The sequence below is a fragment of the Gobio gobio genome, assembly GCF_949357685.1.
Source record: "Gobio gobio genome assembly, chromosome: 1".
Taxonomy (NCBI): Eukaryota; Metazoa; Chordata; class Actinopteri; order Cypriniformes; family Gobionidae; genus Gobio; species Gobio gobio.
In genome coordinates this window covers 5,045,732-5,057,827 of record NC_137097.1, presented here as the reverse complement: position 1 = coordinate 5,057,827, position 12,096 = coordinate 5,045,732, and positions in this window count along the sequence as shown.

Below are 12,096 nucleotides of genomic sequence, written 5' to 3'. Positions count from 1 at the left end.
GAACAGAACAACAATATTAGGTCCATATTCTGATTATATGCAAGCAATAGTCTGTCAGTATAGCAACCATCATATAGTTAACGGGGAACAGGGTTTTCTCCACATCAAATTTAAGGACCTTCAAGTATATTTCTAGGCTTTTAAAATGAAATGGTCAGAGACATGGATCAAGGCGAAATCTTATCGAAGCGACAACAAAGAAATCCCTGGTGATACAATTGGCACTATTGCTATGGACATAGGCATTAGACTATAGGCATTAGAAATTTAGCAATAGGACACACTCCATGATGCGGATCCCACCCTCTTTTGTTTGGTTGGAAGTACTCCGGACGCTGTAACACCTTGTCCTGTAGGAGGAGGGCAAAGATTCTATTCTGGACCATCCTCAATCCCAGCCCCTCTGTCCAAACTCATGCCGGCTGTCAAATCTGATGATGAGGAACAGTGGAAAGAAGATGTTGTCTCTCAAAAGTGTATACACAGATTACATAATATATCGTCCAATTAGGGGCTGTATTCACAAAGCATCTTAGGGATGAAAGTATCTCAACATTTTAGGAGAAATTTAGCACTAAAATTAGCTCCTAGATTTTATTCCTAAAAAAATATTAGAGTCATTCCACGAAACCAGTAGAATTTGAGTCCCTCTGACCTTTTTAAGTGTATTTTATCTATTGGGTCACCAAAATCTATTTTTAAAAGCTTTTTGTATAAATTGAAATGTCTCCTTTAATAAAGTTTAAAAAACATGACATAAATTTTATCTTTATATAAGAAATTATCTTGTTTTTTCAGTTGACACCACCTATTTTGTCACGTCCCTCATGGCCTTCTATGAAAGTGTACTTGGGATATGAATAATAAAATTAGAAAAAAGTCCATACATTTTGCCAGTGCCATAAATATCTATCTTAGCTTTTTAGCTGGTAAGGTTTTTTTTCTAAGCAAATATATGATTATTCATTAAAATTACATTTTTTAGTTCCGTACCTCAGTAACCCCTCAACCCCGTTACACACATCATTCTCCCCCCATAAAAATAATGAATTGATCCTTACGTGACATCAACAACTGGGAGTGACATCATAGAAGTCTTCTGAACAACACTGTGTGCAGACACAGGTAAATTACCACCTTCTCTTATAATTATAACTTATTTATATTGTGATATTGTGGTTGTCAAGCTTAACGACTCAACCCCGTTACATCAAATAAAGATGGAAAACTATTACTTGTGAAAATGAACTTTGTTATTTTAACAATATACATGATTTCTTAATATCATGCATGCCATGTGCTCTCCTGATATTCACTACATGTAGAGCAGTGGCAATTTTGAGCAAAAAATCACAACCCTGTTACACTCAACCCCGTTACTTCTTCGATAATAACGGGGTTGTGAGATTGTGATGGGGTTGTGTTTAACACTTTGGTTCTGAAGTTATCCAGTAATTTATATTAATTATTATATTTGATCAAAAGTATTTTACCACATGCATACAGTGAGGAAAATAAGTATTTGAACGCCCTGCTATTTTGCAAGTTCTCCCACTTAGAAATCATGGAGGGGTCTGAAATTGTCATCGTAGGTGCATGTCCACTGTGAGAGACATAATCTAAAAACAAAAAATCCAGAAATCACAATATATGATTTTTTAACTATTTATTTGTATGATACAGCCGCAAATAAGTATTTGAACACCTGTCTATCAACTAGAATTCTGCCCCTCAAAGACCTGTTAGTCTGCCTTTAAAATGTCCACCTCCACTCCATTTATTATCCTAAATTAGATGCCCCTGTTTGAGGTGGTTAGCTGCATAAAGACACCTGTCCACAATACAATCAGTAAGAATCCAACTACTAACATGGCCAAGACCAAAGAGCTGTCCAAACACACTAGAGACAAAATTGTACACCTCCACAAGGCTGGAAAGGGCTCCGGGGAAATTACCAAGCAGCTTGGTGAAAAAAGGTCCACTGTTGGAGCAATCATTAGAAAATGGAAGATGCTAAACATGACTGTCAATCTCCCTCGGACTAGGGCTCCATGCAAGATCTCACCTCGTGGGGTCTAAATGATCCTAACAAAGGTGAGAAATCAGCCCAGAACTACACGGGAGGAGCTGGTCAATGACCTGAAAAGAGCTGGGACCACCGTTTCCAAGGTTACTATTGGTAATACACTAAGACGTCATGGTTTGAAATCATGCATGGCACGGAAGGTTCCCCTGCTTAAACCAGCACATGTCAAGGCCCGTCTTAAGTTTGCCAATGACCATTTGGATGATCCAGAGGATTCATGGGAGAAAGTCATGTGGTCAGAGGAGACCAAAATAGAACTTTTTGGTCATAAATCCACTAAACGTGTTTGGAGGAAGAAGAATGATGAGTACCATCCCAAGAACACCATCCCTACTGTCAAGCATGGGGGTGGCAGCATCACGCTTTGGGGGTGTTTTTCTGCACATGGGACAGGGCGACTGCACTGTATTAAGGAGAGGATGACCGGGGCCATGTGTTGCCAGATTTTGGGGAACAACCTCCTTCCCTCAGTTAGAGCATTGAAGATGGGTCGAGGCTGGGTCAATGACCCGTAGCACACAGCCAGGATAACCAAGGAGTGGCTCTGTAAGAAGCATATCAAGGTTCTGGCGTGGCCTAGCCAGTCTCCAGACCTAAACCCAATAGAGAATCTTTGGAGGAGCTCAAACTCCGTGTTTCTCAGCGACAGGCCAGAAACCTGACTGATCTAGAGAAGATCTGTGTGGAGGAGTGGGCTAAAATCCCTCCTGCAGTGCAAACCTGCTGAACAACTACAGGAGACCTTTGACCTCTGGAATCGCAAACAAAGGTTACTGTACCAAATATTAACATTGATTTTCTCAGGTGTTCAAATACTTATTTGCAGCTGTATCATACAAATAAATAGTTAAAAAATCATACATTGTGATTTTATTCTATGTTATTGTGTACATTTATTGTTTTCCTGCAGTTGGGTTAATAAAACTCAGTTCAATTGCAGTTTATATCTGTTGTGTTATCTTTCTTGGTTACATAATGAAATAGTGTTTGAAGAAAATATCTAATTGAATTTGAGTAACTGAGTAACTATTTATATGTCAAACTGTATTTGTCTCTTCAACTCCGTTACCATATTCAACCCCGTTACCCCAGTCTCAACCCCGTCACACCTACATTTTCTTTCTTTTTTTCTTTAAGTGTATAAAAAAGTAAATACATTTTTGTTGAACTCAATCGGAAATGTTCAGAGTAATCATAACAATACTGATTTTAGTTAAAATTCTGAAGTTAAGATGCATCTTTGATAAAAAATGATGAGGTTCCTGTCACAAAAAGGGCCCATTTCAGGCTTTAGTATAGTGTCACAGGTCGGGGCGGGCCAAACCAGACTGCACCCACCCCTGGAAACCCGGGAACCACCCCGAGGAACGTGTCAAGGACCAGACAGACAAGGGAATAAAATAATACAGTTTATTTATTATTGTTAAAAGGTCGATGAATTGGATAAGTCCTAATTAAAATCTTCTTCTTGCCACCAGGACAGTTCAAGAGTCTACCGACCTCCCGGGACGGGAGGGGAGGGACGTTCGTGGCGGACCGGAGGCTCGTCGGAGGGGAATCGGGGGGGGAATCCCCGCGCCGTCCAGGTAAGTATGCCGATGCGAGGGCGAAGCGAGTCACTGGGGTTACTCCGGAGGGAGGTACTCAGAGGTGGGGGCAAGCGAGCCACTCTCTTCTTCTTCTGAGCAGGGTAAAGGCTTCCAAATAGGGCGTGTGGGGACCACCAGGCGGGGGGGGGGGGACACTTTGAGCGGGGCGCTCACGTCAGCTGAACACTGGGACAGACACAGCACAGTTTCGACGGTTCAACAATATGTGAAGCTTTTCAACTGATATACCTTCTCTCCTTTCGAACAGGGTCAAGGCTTCCAATAGGGGCGTGTGGAGACCACCAGGCGGGAAGGACACTTTGGACGGAACACTCGACCACCAGGCGGGGAGGACACTTTGGACGGAACACTCCACTTCCGCTGAGCACTGGAACAGTATAGCAAAGTCTCAACGGTTCAACAGTATGGGAAGCTTTTCAACTGATATACCTTCTCTCCTTTTGAACAGGGTAAAGGCTTCCAATAGGGGCGTGTGGAGACCACCAGGCGGGAAGGACACTTTGGGCGGAACACTCGACCACCAGGCGGGGAGGACACTTTGGGCGGAGCACTCCACTTCAGCTGAGCACTGGAACAGTACAGCAAGGTCTCAACGGTTCAACAGTGTGTGAAGCTTTGCAACTGATATACCTTCCCTCCTTTGAACAGGATCAAGGCTTCCAATAAGGGCGTGTGGAGACCACCAGGCGGGGAGGACACTTAGAGCGGGGCGCTCACGTCGGCTGAACACTGGGATAGACACAGCACAGTTTCAACGGTTCAACAGTACATGAAGCTTGCAACTGATATACCTTTTCTTCTTCTGAACAGGGTCAAGGCTTCCAATAGGGGCGTGTGGAGACCACCAGGCGGGGAGGGCACTTTGAGCGGGACGCTCACTTCGGCTGAGCACTAGAACAGACACAGCACAGTTTCAACAGTACATGATATATGAAGCACTCAGCACTAGCGGGGCCGGGTCTTTTCAAGCCGGAAGTTGGGCAGTTGCTTTACCAAGACCCTTCGTTAGAGACAGCGGGTGGAAGACTGTAGGAGAGGAGTGCACGGCAGACTTCTATTACTTCTCCACACACAAATTTCACTTCACAGCACAAACCGTGTAAATCTTCACTTCAGGCACTGCAATTCCACTCGCACACCGTGCATTCGGGCCAGCACTCACCCACCGGTCTTTTCTCCCACCAGATCGGATCTCGTCCTCGATCAGGGCTTGACTTTGCTCCGGGAAAGCAGAAGACTGATGCAGCGATCACCACATTCGGCAAGGAGAGGACAGAAGTTGGAGACAGATCATTAATTCACTCGGTGTAATGTTCACTCGTGCCAAACGTTTTCCAAACTCTCCACACCACTTCAGTGTTAGTGCATATAAACAACGGATCAAATACTCATCACTTGCGTCTTTCTCACTACGGACGATATTCCTCAAGTCTTCGCTGCCAAATACTTCACTCCTTCCTTCCTCTTCCCCAACTCCAATCTTCCCCACTCCACAGCCCAGCCTCAATAAAAAGAGCAACCCGCTGACAAACACAGCATCATACGGGAGGAGAACCACCCAACAGTCTGTTTTCTCTCTGTTTTTAAAGCCTCATCTCAATAGGTGTCCCTCTCACAGCGTTCTCTATAATTGCCCCACACCTGCTGTCACTCAGGCAATCAGCCCCGCTGCCATGGCAACAGATTCACAGGGCATAGACCGGAGGTTCACTGGAAAATCCTGCAACAGTATTCACCAGGATCTTAGTCCCGTTCGGTTTGTTTTGTCACCCCGTGACACACCCCCCTGCCAAACCGTTCTAGTCCCTAGAACGGGATCCGGACACCCAGTCTCCGTACCTGGCTGGGGGTTGCCCCCGGTTCTCCCGTTGGGATCGCCTTGGCGGGGAGTTAGGTTCCTCGGGCCTTGGTGGGGAGTTAGGTTCCTCTGGCCTTGGCCCTATTTCCAGCCTCCGGGGGGCCACAGCCCATCCCACCACGGGAGGCATCCACGCTGGTTCAGTCGGAGGTCTCTCTACAGTTGGTTCGGGGTAATTCGGACAAGGGCGCATCAGGTTTCGGTGGAGCACCCGCTCTGGACCTTCTCTCCCTTCGGGACGGAGGGCATACACCGGTTGATCGAGACGCGGCTGTCGTTGGACCACGTACGGCTGGGGCTCCCACCGATCACTGAGTTTGCCCTTCCCTTGTCGCCGGCTATCTCGCACCAGAACTCTTTCACCAGGCAGTAGCGGCGCACTTCTAGCCATACGGTCATACAACCTTTTGTTCTTGGCTGCGGCTTGCTTAATTCGGTCCGAGACCCGTTCGTAGGCCAGTTGAAGGCGTTGATGGTGTCTGGCCACCCACTCCGTTACACCGCCTCCCTCTTCAGCGGCCGCAGTTCCCAGCAGTAGGTCAACTGGTAGTCTCACATGCCTTCCGAACATCAGGTAGGTCGGTGCATACCCGGTCGTGCTGTGTATGCTGTTGTTATACGCCTGGACCATTGCCGGAAGGTTGTCAGCCCAATGCCCCTGTTGTTCGTTTTCCAAGGTCCCCAAGAGACCGAGCAGCGTCTGGTTAAACCTCTCGCACCCTCCGTTCCCCTGAGGATGATAGGGCGTTGTATGGGTCTTCTTACATCCGTACAGTTGGCACAGCTCATGTACTACCCTGGATTCAAAATTTGGCCCTTGATCTGAATGGAACACTTCGGGACACCCGAAGGGCTGGATGACATGCCTCCACAGGGCATTAGCGGTGGTAATGGCGGTCTGGTCCAGAGTTGGGATGGCCCAGGCATATTTGGTGAACAGGTCAGTGACCACTAGGAGGTTTTGAATGCGATCGACCGGCCGACCCAGCGTCAGATAGTCCATAGCGAGGATATGCATCGGTGCTTTAGCTCGAATTGGGACCAATGGAGCTCGTGTCTCTTTCCTGGCTTTGAACAGGGTGCAGCGCGGGCAGCCCTGTAGGTAAGTCCTCACGGTCCCCTCCATCCCAGGCCAGTAAAAGTGGCGTCGCAAAAGGGCCGCCGTCCTCTCCCGCCCTTGATGACCAAGCTTGGTGTGATAAGCCTCCAGCAGAGCGTGACATCTTCCCTCGGGGACCACCACTTGCCAGACCGGGTCACCCGAGCGTGAGTCCTGGAGGGACCGACAAATCACCCCTTCCTTCAGATGGAGCCTCTCCTTCTGGCCCATTAGGCCCCTCACGATTCGGGTTTGAGCCCGGCGTCCCGCACCCTCCGGCCACTTGTCCTGTTCCAGCCAGACCCGGACCAGTGACAGGTCCTCATCTTCACCCTGCAACATCCTCCAGCGCTGTGGGTCCCATCCCCAACTTGCGGGCGGTTCCTCCAACGGTGGTCCCGGTGCCTCCACAATGCCCACCATCATTCCCTCGTCGCGGTCCACCTCCCGCATGGGTCTCGGACCCTCCGGCCCTCCTTCTGGCCACCTAGATAGTACGTCAGCGTTGGTATGTTCCCTTCCTGGCCGGTATTGAAGCTGGTACTCAAAGTTGGCCAATTGTGCCACCCACCTCTGTTCCACCGCCCCCAACTTGGCGGTTTGTAGGTGTACCAGTGGGTTGTTATCGGTCACTACGGTCACCTTTGCTCCCCATAGGTAGTCCTTGAACTTCTCACTGAGCGCCCACTTCATGGCCAGTAACTCAAGCTTAAAGGAGCTGTAGTTGGCATCGTTCCTCTCCGCGGGGTGTAGACTCCGGCTCGCATAAGCAATGACTCTCTTCCTCCTGCTGTTTCTGCGCTAAGACAGCCCCCAAGCCCAAGTGGCTGGCGTCAGTGTAGAGGATAAAGGGCTGGGTGAAGTCTGCGTATGCCAGGATGGGTGCTTGTAACAGCTCCTGCTTGAGCCTCTGGAAGGCGGTCTCGCATGCCGGATCCCACTGAATCGCTGGGGACCCTCGGCCCTTGGTGTGTCCCGTTCCACCCAGCAACTGGTTCAGGGGTTTGGCGATCTTAGAGAAATCCTTAATAAATCGCCTGTAGTACCCGACAAAGCCGAGGAAGTATCGAACCTGACGCACGGTCTTCGGGGCAGTCCACCCCTGTACAGCCGACACCTTCTCTGGGTCCACAGCGATTCCTGCAGCGCTCACGATATGGCCCAGGAACTTCACCTCCTTCCGGAAAAGCTGACATTTATCCGGTTGGAGCTTCAGCCCGTACTTCTCCAGGGAGCGGAACACCTGCTCAAGATGCTGAAGGTGAGTCTCAAAGTCAGGGGAATAGATAATCACGTCATCCAGATACACAAGAGCGGTATCCACTAGCTGGCTCCCCAGGCAGCGCTGCATTAGCCGTTGGAACGTGGCGGGGGCGTTGCAGAGGCCGAACGGCATCCGGTCCCACTCATATAACCCAAAAGGAGTCGTGAAGGCTGTCTTCTCCCGGTCCCGCTCGTCCACCTGTACTTGCCAGTATCCGCTCGCCAGGTCTAGTGTGGAATACCAGGCCGCCCGGGTGAGACTCGTGAGGGAATCCTCGACTCGAGGCAATGGGAAAGCATCCCGCTTCGTCACTTGGTTCAACCTCCGATAATCCACACAGAATCTCCATGCGCCTGTTTTCTTCCTCACCAGAACAATCGGGGCCGCCCAAGGGCTACTGCTCTCGCGGATGATCCCTTTATCCAGCATCCCCCGCAGAAGAGCCCGAACCTCAGAATATAATGTTGGAGGTACCGGCCGGTAGCGTTCCCTACTAGGCGGGGCTTCTCCAGTGGGAATCTGATGCTGAACGATGTTAGTACACCCATAGTCCTCGTCATGGGTGGAGAACAACTGTGGCCATTTTGATAGGAAAGCCTTGAGCCGTCTTGTTTGATCCTCCTCCAACCCTTCTCCCCGTAGGGACTCACCTCCGAGATGGGCCGGCAGTCCTCCTTCAGCCTCTCTTCTGTGCGTCCCCGTCTGCGCCAACGCAACCTCCACTACGGTCGGGCCCACTTGACTGAACTTGACTCCTCCTGGATCTTGCACTTGCTGGGGCAACACTGAGGTAACTTGGGCTAGACACTGATGACGATGCAGTTGGATCGGGAAAGGGTTCGTGTTCCGGACTCTCACCCGGACTCGGCTGCCTCGGGCGGATGCCACTCCTCTGGCCACTTCCACCTTAGGACCGTCGTTGTGCGGTTCTAACAACACCCACTCCTCTGGGTGGTAAAGTCTAGGGGGCACCCGGACCCAAACCATCGCCTCGCTTCGAGCCGGGATGGACAACGCATAGCGGCAAGCCACTCTTCCAGTGCTCTCCCGGTCCCCCTGCTGTTCGGCCAGGCAAACTCGGCGACAGTCAGCTCTAATGCGATCCCATTCTCTGCCCTCAGGCGTCGCAGTTGCTCGGGCCGGCCCACTCTGGAACAGCCCCTCCCAGCATTCGGAGATGACATTCATGCCCAACAGGGCGCGATGAGACCCCAAGCAGGCGTCGCGAACCACCACCACCCCCTTCTGGGGTACGACCATGCCATGGATCTCTAGGTCTGTCACTACGTATCCCACGTATGGGATGTCGAGACCGTTGGCCCCTCGCAGAGTCAGCCAGGGGGCTTCGGTCGTCGGCCGGCCCTGGGTACCGAATAGTTCCTGGACTAGGCTCTCCGCGAACAGAGTGACTTGCGACCCCGTGTCCAGCAGACACTGCACCTTCTGGCCATTGACTTGAACCACGATGACCGGACAACGGCCCACCAGGCGTTCCTTCGACAGTTTGGAAGACGAGGGGTCTGAAAAGGGGGTCCCGACCACTTGACCCACAGTGGCCGGAGACTCTAAAAACCCCCCTGCGAAGCGCGTCTGGCGGAGCACTGACGAACGTAATGTCCGGCTTCCCCACAGCCGTTGCAGATAGGACGCCCCTGTTCGTCCCACTGGAATCGGGGACCCGTGAGTCGAGTGAAGTGACGCTCTGGAGGGTGATTCCCGTCGGAGTAGGCTCGCTCCCGCGGCGAGGGTAATGAATGGAGGCGTTCTCGGCGGAGTTCCTCGACGACAGACTTAGACAATTCAGACATTTGCTCACGGATATCCCTCTTTAGTTCCTCCCGGAGGGCATGCTTCCAATCGGAAGTAACAGGGGCCGAAGGCCCACTGACAGCGTTCGCAGCCAGACAGCTGGGGGGATCCATACCTTCGTTGTGGTCACGCTCGAGGGCTAGAGCCTCCTGCCGCAGCTCTTCGAACGTGAGGTCCGGCGTCCGCCTCAGTTGCACCCGCAGACTCTGACGCACGGGGCCCTCCCGTAATCCCAACAGAAACTGATCTCGCAATAGGGTCTCCTCGTCCCCCAGGCCGTGATCCTGTCTTCCCCTTAGCCTGGTAAACTGTTCCCTCAGTTGTAACGCGAATGGCCGAACAGTTTGTCGAGGCCCTTGCCTACAATTAAAGAATTGCGTTCTCAGGACAGCTACCGGGGTGGTGTCTCCGTATTGCCCCGTGAGAAAATCAAAGATGGCTTGGACTGTGATGCGGGTTGCTTCCGGCGCTGCCTGTACTTCTCTTCTTGCTTCTCCCTCCAACGAATTTAGCACAAACTGTACCTTCTGAGGGGCACTTAGCCCTTGGAGCCCTGCCAGGTATTCAACCTGGGTCTTCCATGCTGACAGTCTCAATTCTGACCCTGGACCTCCGTACTTCTGGGCCCACGGGGCCCCCATAAAGAAAGGCATAACGGGCTGCCGGGCCACTGGCTCTTCTTCTTCTGCCATCTAGGTCCTTGATCGCTCCACTCAAGGTGGTAACCCTGCCGCACTACGCCAAGTTCTGTCACAGGTCGGGGCGGGCCAAACCAGACTGCACCCACCCCTGGAAACCCGGGAACCACCCCGAGGAACGTGTCAAGGACCAGACAGACAAGGGAATAAAATAATACAGTTTATTTATTATTGTTAAAAGGTCGATGAATTGGATAAGTCCTAATTAAAATCTTCTTCTTGCCACCAGGACAGTTCAAGAGTCTACCGACCTCCCGGGACGGGAGGGGAGGGACGTTCGTGGCGGACCGGAGGCTCGTCGGAGGGGAATCGGGGGGGAATCCCCGCGCCGTCCAGGTAAGTATGCCGATGCGAGGGCGAAGCGAGTCACTGGGGTTACTCCGGAGGGAGGTACTCAGAGGTGGGGGCAAGCGAGCCACTCTCTTCTTCTTCTGAGCAGGGTAAAGGCTTCCAAATAGGGCGTGTGGGGACCACCAGGCGGGGGGGGGGGGGGACACTTTGAGCGGGGCGCTCACGTCAGCTGAACACTGGGACAGACACAGCACAGTTTCGACGGTTCAACAATATGTGAAGCTTTTCAACTGATATACCTTCTCTCCTTTCGAACAGGGTCAAGGCTTCCAATAGGGGCGTGTGGAGACCACCAGGCGGGAAGGACACTTTGGACGGAACACTCGACCACCAGGCGGGGAGGACACTTTGGACGGAACACTCCACTTCCGCTGAGCACTGGAACAGTATAGCAAAGTCTCAACGGTTCAACAGTATGGGAAGCTTTTCAACTGATATACCTTCTCTCCTTTTGAACAGGGTAAAGGCTTCCAATAGGGGCGTGTGGAGACTACCAGGCGGGAAGGACACTTTGGGCGGAACACTCGACCACCAGGCGGGGAGGACACTTTGGGCGGAGCACTCCACTTCAGCTGAGCACTGGAACAGTACAGCAAGGTCTCAACGGTTCAACAGTGTGTGAAGCTTTGCAACTGATATACCTTCCCTCCTTTGAACAGGATCAAGACTTCCAATAAGGGCGTGTGGAGACCACCAGGCGGGGAGGACACTTAGAGCGGGGCGCTCACGTCGGCTGAACACTGGGATAGACACAGCACAGTTTCAACGGTTCAACAGTACATGAAGCTTGCAACTGATATACCTTTTCTTCTTCTGAACAGGGTCAAGGCTTCCAATAGGGGCGTGTGGAGACCACCAGGCGGGGAGGGCACTTTGAGCGGGACGCTCACTTCGGCTGAGCACTAGAACAGACACAGCACAGTTTCAACAGTACATGATATATGAAGCACTCAGCACTAGCGGGGCCGGGTCTTTTCAAGCCGGAAGTTGGGCAGTTGCTTTACCAAGACCCTTCGTTAGAGACAGCGGGTGGAAGACTGTAGGAGAGGAGTGCACGGCAGACTTCTATTACTTCTCCACACACAAATTTCACTTCACAGCACAAACCGTGTAAATCTTCACTTCAGGCACTGCAATTCCACTCGCACACCGTGCATTCGGGCCAGCACTCACCCACCGGTCTTTTCTCCCACCAGATCGGATCTCGTCCTCGATCAGGGCTTGACTTTGCTCCGGGAAAGCAGAAGACTGATGCAGCGATCACCACATTCGGCAAGGAGAGGACAGAAGTTGGAGACAGATCATTAATTCACTCGGTGTA